Genomic DNA, 13,442 nt, shown 5'->3' with positions numbered 1-13,442 from the left:
CATTATGTCAAAGTGGCAAGACACGCACAAATAACAAAAAAACAATTCTTGTTACCCCAATGGTATATAAACAATCTCCTATTTCATATGTCCGAATTTCCTAATATCATTATCGGACAACTACACTGGATGCGGTATTTTTAAATAAACGATTGATGTCCTGAATAATGAGTTAAGTTTGATGAATAGTAATGGAATTCTTAGAGGAGATTAAATTTTGTACTTTCATCTTGAACATGAAACATTAATTTCAATTGAGTACTTTTCGTATGCATAGCAAACAAAGGTGTGTACTCGATCCCACTTACAAAAAAAGAGGTACATGCAACCGTCATATAATAAATGGTTTGTCATTAAGTGTTATCTTCCTTTACATTACTTTGATAACATGCTTATCATTTTGTTTTTAATAGATTTACAGTTACCGTTTTGTAACCGTGTGGAATAACTAGGTTGCATTTTCTAATTTTTAGTTAGAAAAAGCAGACAAACCAAATGGATAATGTGCTGATTATGAAATTGATAAAAGTGTTTATCAAACTTCCGTGATGTTTTTGTTTCAATTTAAATATGGAACAAAGTCAGCAACATCATATATCACATTCTTTTTTATTTATTTCATTATTTAAAGAAAACAAAATAAATCAATTCATATGCTACACAAAATGAAGTCTTTGTGTTTTCTACCTAAATTTCCCGACAAGACATACATGACATAGGACACTTGCAACCTCATATTTTTTGCCTTTATTAGTTTGAAGTGTAAGCGAGAAATTTTCAAATTTCAAAAACAAAATTACAAATTACTATTTGCTTTAAACTAAAATTATACAAATAAACGGTGTGATTAATTATAATTACTTTTACCTACGAATAGAAAATAAAAAAATAGAATTACAACTACAAAAGATAAGACACAAAACAATATCCGATCAGAACTACAAGTAAAATATCGTAACTTAATACATGAAAGCTGGATAAATAAATACCGAGACACGTCTTCTAGCAATGCGAATTCACACTCAGCAAAACAGTGATATTCGGGATTAGTCACATTCGGTACTTAAAGGACCAGACGAGGTAAATAGTTAAATGGTAAACCACAATCTAAGTAAATTTGTCTCTAGTTAGTTTAGACACATACTCATCGTATGGATCAATCAATTCGTGATGGTGTCAATATCATTTACGGAGTGTCATTTTTAATCTTTCCTCCTCATAACTTTGTTGGGCAAGTTTCTACGTAAAGAGCACACTCCTGCATATGAAGTCCGTTTAATGTGAACATGCACGAGCATAACGTATTAACTGAGATGTGTAAACGCCATACGATGGGGCAATCTATGAAAATACAAAATCTGAACGGCCAAGAATCGGGACAACAAATCAGTGGTGTTTTAATAAATTGCCCCTCATTCGCCAATACATTATAAAGAAACATTTTGTGAACACATAAATCACAAATGTATCAATCTTCAATAAACAAAGTTAAAGTATTGTAGTTAAATGATTAACGATCAATCCAAATAAGGAGATGATTGCCAATGAGACAACTACATCTGAAAGGAAGTTGATTTATTCAATGAGAGGCAACCGTACGTACTTCAGCAATCAGAAAATCCCACACTGTATTGTTGGCTATAAAAGGCCCCGAAATGATAAATATGAGACAATTCAATTGAGAAAAACCAAAGGCCTAATTTATATAGAAAAACAAATATTACGGACATGAATCTGAGACAAAATCCATTTACTAGTGAGTATGTATTTATAAAATTTTGGATATCCTGCATGTATAACATGTTTTATGCTTTTATGATGAAATATCATTAAATGCCAAAACATCTCTCCTGGAATCTTCTATTGTGTATTTACCGTATTATCATGCTGCGAGTATCTCCTTCATGGGTGTGTCTAATTCAAAGTTATTCCGCAGCGAAATAATATAGCATCACAGTGATAACATTTTATGTGTTCAGCAAATAATTATGTTTATTGAAATTGGATACGTTTGGTACTAAAAAAACAGAAGACGTTAATGATAATCTAAAATCAAGACATAGTGAACATGTCTTTAGTCAGTTTAGACAAAGACACATCGTATGGATAAGCTAATTCGTGATGGTGTCTCATTTGTGAGCATTCCTCTTATAACTTTGTTGGAATAATGGCTGCATAAGGAGTATACTCCTGTATATGAAGTCCGCATAATGTAAGCATGCATGAACATAACATGCATTCATGGCATTTTAAAATGTGAGCAGTAACCTTATGTAGTAATTATAGCGAAAATGAAGCCGTAATGTTTTACGTGATATCTACAACAAATATTATCTTGCTGTAGATGTATCCAGGGTACATATATTCAACCCAGTGTCTCCATTCGATGTAGCGATTACAACACCTTCTTGCAACGTCTATTGAAATTGCTATATTGTCTACATGGTGTAGAACCCTTGTAACACTTCTGCGAGAAACCCTAGTAGATGGCCTATTATAAGTCTAAATTGTAGCAACTTTTAAAATACCCCATAAGTTGACTTAATTGTGAGTTTATGATGACTTAAACATATTGGTTAATTGAAATATCTGCTGACTGGGTTTTCATTAATTGGTTCAAGGTCAAATGGGAAATTGCAATTATGTTTCAGTTTCTGGTGGATACGTTTCTCATCTGTAACAACAAAACAATGTCTTCCAATCGTTTTCTCTTTGACTGAAAAAAATAGAGTGTCTAGTAAATACCAATCAACAGCTTCAAACATGAACATAAAGTCATTGGACAATAACTTAATTGAAGAATATAGCGTTTACAAACTATTTCAGCGTTTTTTTTAATAGATAAGTCTATTCCCATACCGAAAAAGGAAGATCATTCTAATAAAGTATATATTTACTAGAAGCGTAGGCGATAAATGCTTAGGACCACTTACATTACAATACAACTGATCAGTTTACGGCTTAACAAGTTAAATCAAATTCTATGTTATCTCAAGGGAAATATTATCATTTTTCATACCTGGTATATTCTGATTTCTTCGGAGGAATAATTACCTTGTTCAAATCTTGTTGCTGTAATACAAGTAATAACTTACCGTTATCATGCTGATGAGAATATGATTCCACAGTATGATTCAAACACAATTCAGTCAGGAAGGAAATAGACAACAAAATAATAAGTGATCTCTGTTGCAACCAATAAAAATACTGAAATTAGTGTTTCGAACACAACTTTTGTCATCCGCGTACTGACTAAAACTATACGATGTAATTCATTTTAGTCATTTCTTAGAATCTCTCTTACCTTGATTTATTAATAAGATCCGTATGCCATACTAATTTTTACGTTGCAGCAACACTGTATCTACCCGACATATTTTAAATGCTTACCACTTTCAAGAAATATTAAGGCAGTCTCCGGTTTAATTCCATGTCAATGAACTAAAGAGAAAATGAGATTTTTTTTTAAATGTTAAGGATGGCAGATAGAACAGAGATAACCATTGACTTGATGCAAGGTCATTTGATTTTTCATGATACATTTGTATAACAGTCAAACCTTTTAGAGAATAACGTTGAAAAACTAAAGAAAATTATTTTTTGCAATTTTATCAAATATTCTTAATATTTCTGTTGCTTACCTTGGTGTGTTCAGTAAAACACATCGTAGCTGGTTACACACATCTTTGAATAAGAAAGAGTGTCAGAAAAATATCAAAAGCTTTCAAATACATATCTATAAAACCCCAAAGTTTTAGTTGTTATTGAATTTTGTGAAAACACATCATTAAATGATAATGGAGAAAAAAATGTAAAAGAGATAGTAAAAAAATGTTTAGTAAATAAATAAAATGACAATAACCAGTCGGAAACCAGGTTGAAATAGAACAAAAGAATCGAAGCTCTTTGTTAGAGAAGGCGATAAATGTTTACTGTATTGTTTACTATAGTGACAAAATTTTTAAAAGTTAATAGAAACAAACAAAATTGCAATTTTCTTCTCAATTACGAGGTGTTTTATTTTTAAAAAAAACGCTGAAATAGTTTGTAAACGCTATATTCTTCAATTAAGTTATTGTCCAATGATAACAAATCTTCTTATTTCTATATTAAAGTGTTCAGGCCTCACGGCCATAAAACTTTCGAGCATGATTTTTGTTCTCAGACTCGAAAATCAACCAATCAAATTGCTGGATTTCATGTTTCGAGCATGTTTGTAGCTGACATGTTTAAGGATGAATATTCTTATTCCACTGGGAATGCGTACCTTTCAGGCATTAGGTTTAATCATAAGATCAATGGTTTATTGGACAACACTTAATCCTTTATTTTTCAAAAGATGCTCAGTGACATAAGCGACACGTCTGTCGTAACCCTATTACTATTGGTATATTAACTAGACTTTTAGATGCGCTTAATTTAGTTTGTTATTCAGTATATGAAACATGTTTATTCAAAGCTTCATTTTCAGCTAGAATTTTGGGTTTCTTAGTTTTGGAGAAATTGCAAATTCCAGTTTTAATGAAAATCTTATTGTAAAACGATTCAAGATATAATTTGATGCTTATTCAGGGTCACTTATTATAAAAGTTCCTTCTTAGAAAACAGATCAGCTGGGTAATTCAGTAACGACAATTCTGGAAAAGAATAAACTACTTCAATGTGTCCAGTCCGGTTGATGTCGGACTACAATGCTGAGACACAAAGACGATGGACATTTTCATACACTTTAAAAAAGGTTATGTAAGAACAAACCTTATATAGTTGAAACACTTAATTTCAGGGTACCTGAAAGATATTTGGGTAATTGGCTCTTTTATTGTCACAGGAGCTGTCATATTAAGCTTATAGGTGCATCGTTCGGATTAGAGATAGTTGGGTGTATTCCTAAATCAGATTCAAGGAGCTCTGAAAATGTTATGTATATATTTTCTTTTAATTTCCTCATTGTTTGGTTTTCTCTTACAATGAATAACATAGCTTAGATGTTGACAGTATTGCATTTTAGCTCGAGTTTATGTTGATGTTGCCACATGAATATCAATTTAATGAAGTTCAAAGTATTGAATTTAAGTTGATGTTGAAGTTTTTTATGTTTGTGTTGAAGTTGATAATAATGTTGAAGTTGATAATAATGTTGAAGTTGATAATATTGAAGTTGATAATAATGTTGTAGTTGATAATAATGTTGTAGTTGATAATATTGAAGTTGATAATAATATTGAAGTTGATAATATTGAAAATGATAATAATGTTGAAGTTGGTAATATTAAGGTTGATAATAATGTTGAAGTTGATAATGATGTTGAGTTGATAATGATGTTGTTAATATTGTTGATGTTGAAATTGATTATGATGTTGAAGTTGATAATGACATCGAAGTTGATAATGATGTTGAAGTTTATTGATGTTGATTCTTGCTGTTAAATTTGTCATGCGGTAAATTTTATGGCGGATTACAAGTTGTGCAACTAGTTACTCAACTTGTAATTTTGGCGGAATTTACTTTAAGCTGCTATGGACTACCCAGTGGCTCCTGGTGTAACTTTGTTACTGCTGGGTCGCCCTTCAGTAATTCAATCGTTTTGATTGACAAGTTGGTTGTGTTTCTTTCTTGCAATAAATGCCATGACAAATTTACAGCCAAATAAAACATAATTTCTTTTGTGTGTATATATATATATATAGGCGTAAAAAATAATTTTCACATGTGCAGATATATATATTCAATAAATAAAATAATAAAATAAGTAAAAAGTTAACAGTTCCATTCTATCGATTTCATCCTTCCATTGGGACTCTTCAGGATAACTGATGTAGTGTCGCTAAAAGTTCTCGGGATTTAATTTTGATCGGAACGTTGTTATGAAATAACGTTCCATCTCTTTTCTATATGCTTCATCCCGTCTACATTTAAAAAAAGGCATTATTTGAAAATGCTTTTTACCACAAATGTCAAGATGGGCACTAATTGGCGAATTTCTGTATTGTGGGTGTTTTATTTGTTCTTTGTGAACTCGCACCCGTTCACAGAGGCTATTCCCGGTCTGTCCAATATAATTTTCGTGACAACGTTCCGATCAAAATTAAATCCCGAGAACTTTTAATAACGAACAATGACGGAACGTCATAAACCTCCTTAACGACGTCGCCTATAGCGACACTACATCAGTTATCCTGAAGAGTCCCAATGGAAGGATGAAATCGATAGAATGGAACTGTTAACTTTTTACTTATTTTATTTAATGAATATATATATATATATATATATATATATATATATATATATATATATATATATATATATATACAATAATAGAATTTAATTCAATAATAATTAAATTCAGTTATTGTAATTATATAACTTGGTATGCCTATTATTGATTTAAATTGACGGTATGTTCGATTCATTTTATACTGGTCACTTTAATATGCTTATTAGTTTAGCCCGCGAAATGTTAGTCCGTGCAATTTACCTCGTGTGGTTTGGTCATTTGAATTCAAACCTTACACGGAGCTTGACCAAAGCTATAGAATTTACCCGCCCTCCCTTTTCCCCATTATGAATATTTTGATCCATACTGATGGCCTTACTATGACTTTTATATGCTTTAATCCATATTGATGGCCTCACTTTGACTTTGAGATGCAGAGGAGCAAGAAAAGCTTACGTTCCATTTGACGTTTGTATGCATGTACTGATTATATGTCATGAATGGTACTTCGTAGCCTTCGTTTTCTATCTTATTGCGGTATCATTTTTTCACTTGTTTTATGTAGATTTGTCTGGTATTTTCAAACATCGTCCTACATGTAGCAATAAGGCTAAATTAGCTATATGCAACCTTATTGTTCCTAGTGCGAAATGTATTTGCATAGATCAGGATAAAAACAGACACCTGTTGTGTCAAAAAATCAAAAACACCTCAAGAAGGGAGTTACCTCTCTGCGACATATTAAATCTACGAAAACTATAAAGATATTACTGTTTATCTCATTAAAATGATAAACCAATTTATTAATTTATTTATTTTTCAAAAAAGAACTATTGCATCACTTGGGTCCGTATCTTGTATCCGGCTAATTGACATCACGTGACTTATCAGTCTCACATCAAACTTGCCCCTCTTGTTGATTAGTGAAAGTTTCAAAAATCCTCCCACCTCCCCCATACAATATACCAACAATTTTTTTGTGTTTGCTACTGTTTTAATCATTTTTTTTTTGTTCATAAAAAGGCCGGATTCATTGAGTTATTGGACAAAAGGTATTGAGACAAACTTATCCGATGTATTTGCTTAAGAAGACTATATGTAATGGTTAATTTTAGCGAGTGGTATGTAGTTTTACCAGGATATTCAGCTACCAGAAGAGTGAAATGATGTATTAGTTTGTCTACCATTCATCTTCTATTTTTTGTATAAATTATCAGTATTTATCCTGATTATTTGTTTATTATATTGAAATACAATAAAAAGTCACAGTAAAAATTGTTTAACGGAATCTGGTGATCTTTTCCTGTATTTTATGTCTGATCATAATAGGTTTTTACTCTGATGTGGTACTGCAGGAAGTTCTGTTTAGACCATCTCATGTTTAGCATGAGTGGCCGGTTCTGTAACAGTTAAAGCTTAGCTGTTTTGGGATCTAGAAATTGTTAATCCTCAACCCATTGACAACCAGAGGGCGATGCGAATATGATCTGAAGTATTTGGGGAGTATGACCCTCATTTTCATTAGTATTTAACCTTGATGAATTTCAGCACAGACTTGACAATTACACCAATAGACCACTTTCGAGTTTGTCCTTCACCGAAAAAAAATTGTCAATTGTGCGCGCCTTTATGACGTCATTTACCAGATAGAGGGGATCGCCTGTATCCCTGCATTGTTAACTTCATCAAGCGTCTTATTGATCGTCATTGTGCAGAATAAACTAGAAATGATGGTACTCAATTAAAATTTCCTAAGGACAGCAGCGCAGCGGATTGCCAATTATGAAAATTCAATTTGCCGAATAACTCGTACAATATAACATTATAGTTTTTCAACCACTAGCTCAACATTGGAACGAAAGTGACGACGCCCCTAAACGCACAAATGGGTGCACAAATTACGTTTATTAATGCCGGAAAAGCATCGAACTCTAAAGTTGTCTATTACGTCGGTATTCTGTTGTCATGTCAGATCTCAACTATGAAAAAATCTAGGTAAAATTTCAGTCATTGAGATATATACTTTATACGATCTAATTGTTAAGGCATGGTTGTCAACGACTCATACATCGTGAAATCATTGCTAATGAGTGTGCATCAATGTATAATAGAAATATACTTATAGATTCTATCACTGCATCGAGTGTGATACGATATTTATACACTCGTTAAATATTCAAAATTTAACTGTCGAGAGTATAGCACGAGATTTGGTGGTGGAATCTGTTTCTTTAATGATTTTCAAACAATATGCAGGTAATTTTATTCCTTTTTATGTTTTGAATGATTTGCAAAAGAGGGACGAAAGATACCAAAGCAGTGGCGGATCCAGCCATTTTAAAAAGGGGGGGGGGTGCCCAACCCAGAGTAAAGGGGGGTTCCAACTATATGCTCCAATTCAAATGCATTGATCGGCCAAAAAAAGGGGGGGTTCCAACCCCCCCCCCCCCCCTGGATCCGCCACTGCAAAGGGACAGTCAAACTCATAAATCTAAAACAAACTGACAACGTCATGGCTAAAAATTAAAAAGACAAACAAATAACAGCACACACGACACAACATAGAAAACTAGAGAATAAACAACAAAAGGATGTGTTCTTTTTATATGACGTCTATGGTAGGCCGTTATTATATTTATTCAATTTCGAGATATCTTATTTAGTTAAATAAGATATCTTATTTAGTTAAATAAGATATCTTATTTAGTTAAATAAGATATCTTATAAACTCATTGAGATATCTTAATAACAAAATGAGATATCTTATATATTAATTGAGATATCTGATTTATTAAATAAGATATCTTATATATTAAATAAGACATCTTATTAAAATGTTTATAAAGATATCTTATTAAATATATAAGATATCTTATTAAATATATAAGATATCTTATTTAAAATATAAGATAGCTCTATTGATTTATAAGATAGCTTATTAACTATATAAGATATCTTTTATATAGTAAATACTAGAGATATCTTATTTACTTACTAAGATATCTCCATAAGTTAATAAGATATCTCTATTAGTTTATAAGATATCTCTATTAATTAACAAGATATCTCTATTAGTTTATAAGATATCTCTATTAATTAATAAAATATCCTATAAAGTATGCATTTAAAAGATATCTTTATAAAGAAGTAAGATATCTTATATACTTTATAAGATATCTTATTAATTAATAGAGATATCTTATTAACTTATAGAGATATCTTATAAACTAATAGAAATATCTTATAAACTTTTAGAGATATCTTATTAACTTATAGAGATATCTTATTAACTTATAGAGATATCTTATTTAATTGGTTATAAATATATCTTATTTAATATATAAGATATCTCTATTAATTAATAAGATATCTGTATTAGTTTATAAGATATCTCTATTAATTAATAAGATATCTTATAAAGTATGTATTTAAAAGATATCTTTAAAAAGAAGTAAGATATCTTATATACTTTATAAGATATCCTATTAATTAATAGAGATATCTTATTAACTTAAATATATATCTGATAAACTAATAGAGATATCTTATAAACTAATAGAGACATCTTATTTACTTTCAGATTAAATAAGATATCTTATAAAAATTAAAGATATCTTATAAAAATTAAAGATATCTGAATACTTAATAAGATATCTTGTTAAATTAATAAGATATCTTCAAATTTGAATAAATATAAAAACGGCGTGCCATAGACGTCATTAGGCATGGTCGCCTTTTTCATGCCGTCACAATAGGTAATTTAGAGAAAAGCAAACAAATTCGACGACATAATCGGATTTTAACCGATGAAGAGCTCAGATCAAACGAACCACACGTTGATTAGATTTTTAATACAATGGGTGCATAAAGGGATAAAAAATGAATTAGAGATATATAGATTCTTGCATTGATACCAATGGATTATCTGATTCGTCCAATCGAGCTCGAGATAGTTAAATTATAAACGAATCTCGGACTTTATAATTAATAATTTAACTATCGAGGTTGGATAAATCCGATTATCCACCAGTAACTATGTAAGAATCTGTTTCTCGAATGATTTTAAAATAATTTTTCATTATTTTTGGTCAACGAAATTCACCTTGTTGTTAATTTTATTAGCATATGTTATTTTCAGAGATTAATTTTGGAAATGAGAAGGTTATGCGATGAACATTATTTTCAATTTAACATCGAATGGGGCTGTCCATTTAAGCGTAACAATGAATTGTATGACATTTGTCACTTCGCGACTTTGTAATAGCTGACTTTTATACCCTGCAATATGGGCTTTGCTCATTGATGAAGGTCTTACGGTGACCTGTAGTTGTTGCTTTATGTGTCATTTGGTCTCTTATAAAGAGTTACCTCATTGGCAATCATACCACATCTTCATTTTTATATACATGCTGATGTCGTTTATCAGTTTTCCGTTTGAGAATGACAACAAATGCACGTTCTACATGTTGTAGTTATTGATATATTTATGTTTTACCATTAATGTATTAGATGGTACACAATAAAAGTAATTAAAGCTTTCCTTATCTATAACTATAGACATGATTGTGCTACTAAATCATATTGAGGCTAAATACGGTAAACCAAGTTCTAAACTGTATGACTTGTATAATATTTATCAAGACGGGTAAGCTGTATGAACTTGTATCGGTGACTGAAGTTTAAAATGAAGTCATACGTATCCGAAGTTAACCGTGATTACCGACAAAATGTTTTTTTAAAGGCAAAATATAACAAAAAGGACATTCACTAGCTTAAACATATACTACGATTGTCAATGATAGCTGTTTACGTCATCATAGATACAAGGATTACAATTTTGAAAGCCCAACGCGCGTTCCGTATTGATAAGACACACTAGTTACGCGCAAATCAATAAAGAAAAAAATGACAATTATTACAAAATTTGAGAGGATTGATGACTTAAAAACTACAGGAAGGTTCGTTTAGCCTTCATCAAATTTAAAACATATGTTTTCAAAGGGTCTCCTAAGGAGTAGTACTGCCTCTGATGCGTGCGCTAAATAAATATGAATTGTAATTGTGAAGCAATTTGAAATGTTTTCACTCGGAATAAGAATTAAATGCAATTCATATTATCTTAACGTAGTTTGGTCGAAATCGTATTTTTAAATATGAAAACTCTTAACAAATATGACTAATAAAAATCAAGATGCCTCGTCTATTTATCTAAAGTAAAAGCACAAAAATACTGAACTCAGAGGAAATCTTTAAACGGAAAGTCCCTAATCAAATGGCAAAATCAAATAATAAAACACATCAAACGAAAGGACAGTAACTGTCATATTCCTGACTTGGTACATGCATTTTTAAATGTAGAAAAGGGTGGATTGAACTACATGTTACAGCATTCACGGTAACAATCTGCAATGTTAACACAAGTTTGTTTCTGTCTGACAAGTCATTGTAGAAGTTAAAGCATTCACGGTACCAATCTGCAATGTTAACACAAATCTGTGTCTGTGTGACAAGTCATTGTAGAAGTTGAAAATCCAGTAAAACATAAAAAGTAATACTCTAATCAGTACATCTTTCATTGTGGACAATAGTGAGATGTGGACAATTATAAAAAAAAATGTCAGTCATTGAGATATATACTTGTTTATGATCTTATTTCTAAGGCATTGTCATCGACTTTTCAACAAACTTAAACAGTATACACCAATAAATCATAGTACATGCGTGTGCATCATTGTATATTCGATATAGTATGATACATAACTATTGTTGACAATAGAGAGTGTCGAGAATTGATAGTTCATGAATTTAAGTAAGGGACCATCTAAAAAGAGTAGAATTAGTTCTTGATTTACTTACTACAATAACAACTTTTTGATATGCTACACAGACGCGGATCCAGCCATTTCGAAATGGGAAGTCCAACACCCGGTACGTTATGAAACCTTCATATATTTAAAACACAAATCAGAAGACAAGGGGAACTTCCAACTCCAGGAAGACTTCGTGGATCCGCCAATGCTACCTAGCAAGATGATACATTTTTGCAAGTTAGGATATAGACTCAAAATACATGTCATGAACGTCTTTTTTTTTATATTAATAGCAATATTTAAACAAAAATACAAAAAGATATTATGTTTATTTTTATAGGAATCAGAGTCCAAGTCAATACCAGAAGCCTTTAAATTTTTGACACTTGCTTCCTTATGAGTTGGTCATATATTGTTTATTTTGTTTGATGTTTCGTCATTCGCTATGTCACATTAATGGTATAGAAACCGTTGTTGTGGGGAATATTTTATCTATTCCATTGGCCGTCACATACCGAGTGATTCTCATTGCATTGTCAATGCTAGTCCTGCCAAACGCAGTGGCGGCCATAGATATATCATTTTATTTATCGCCTACAAAATGAGCAACAACAATAGTGTTATTACACACACAGACATATTAAGTTATGTTCTGTGTTACTTTGGTCTCTTGTTGAGAGTTGTCTCATTGGCAATCATACCTGAACTTCTGTTTATATTATATTGCTATTTATCGCCTGCAAAATGTGTTATTGGGCACACAGACACATGTATTTTCTTTACACCCAGGTTCTGAATGACAACTGAAACCTGAAACACAGCGATATTTTAGACCATCAAAATAGTGCACAACAATTCAACTCAACCAGCAAAAGTTTCATCGGAAGAAGAATGAATGAATAACTTTACATGTCCGGTCTGAGATTTTGTCTATTTTTTTCTGTTTTGTATCATTCGGAATTCAGCCTTATTAAAATGATCTTTATAGCTTGTTTTCACTTTTTGCAGCTACACCAAAGTCCACAGTTAGAGGAGGGGTAGGCACTCACAAACATATTTAATAGTTTGCCAAATTCAGAAGCACGTGGTTCCGAGGTTGTCGGTGATTAATGTCTGTCATATTTCATTTTGGTATATTTTGTTGTAAATAATTAAGCCATAAGTTTTCTCACTTGAAAATTTTTATATTTTTCATTTATCAGTCTTTCAAATCGACCATATGGTATGGAGTTTTATCATTGTTGATGGTCAAACTGTTGTCTATAATTTGCTCACATCCATTGGCAATATCCATATCGGTCTATTCTTAAAATAACAACAAACTTTACGAAAATGAAATTAATTATATTATTATAACATCAGCCTTTTACGAAATATATGATCCATTACTTCCAGCGTGATTTATATGTTTCATACA

The sequence above is a fragment of the Mytilus edulis genome, chromosome 14 (genome assembly GCF_963676685.1).
Source record: "Mytilus edulis chromosome 14, xbMytEdul2.2, whole genome shotgun sequence".
NCBI classification, from domain to species: domain Eukaryota; kingdom Metazoa; phylum Mollusca; class Bivalvia; order Mytilida; family Mytilidae; genus Mytilus; species Mytilus edulis.
This window is presented reverse-complemented; position numbering follows the sequence as displayed.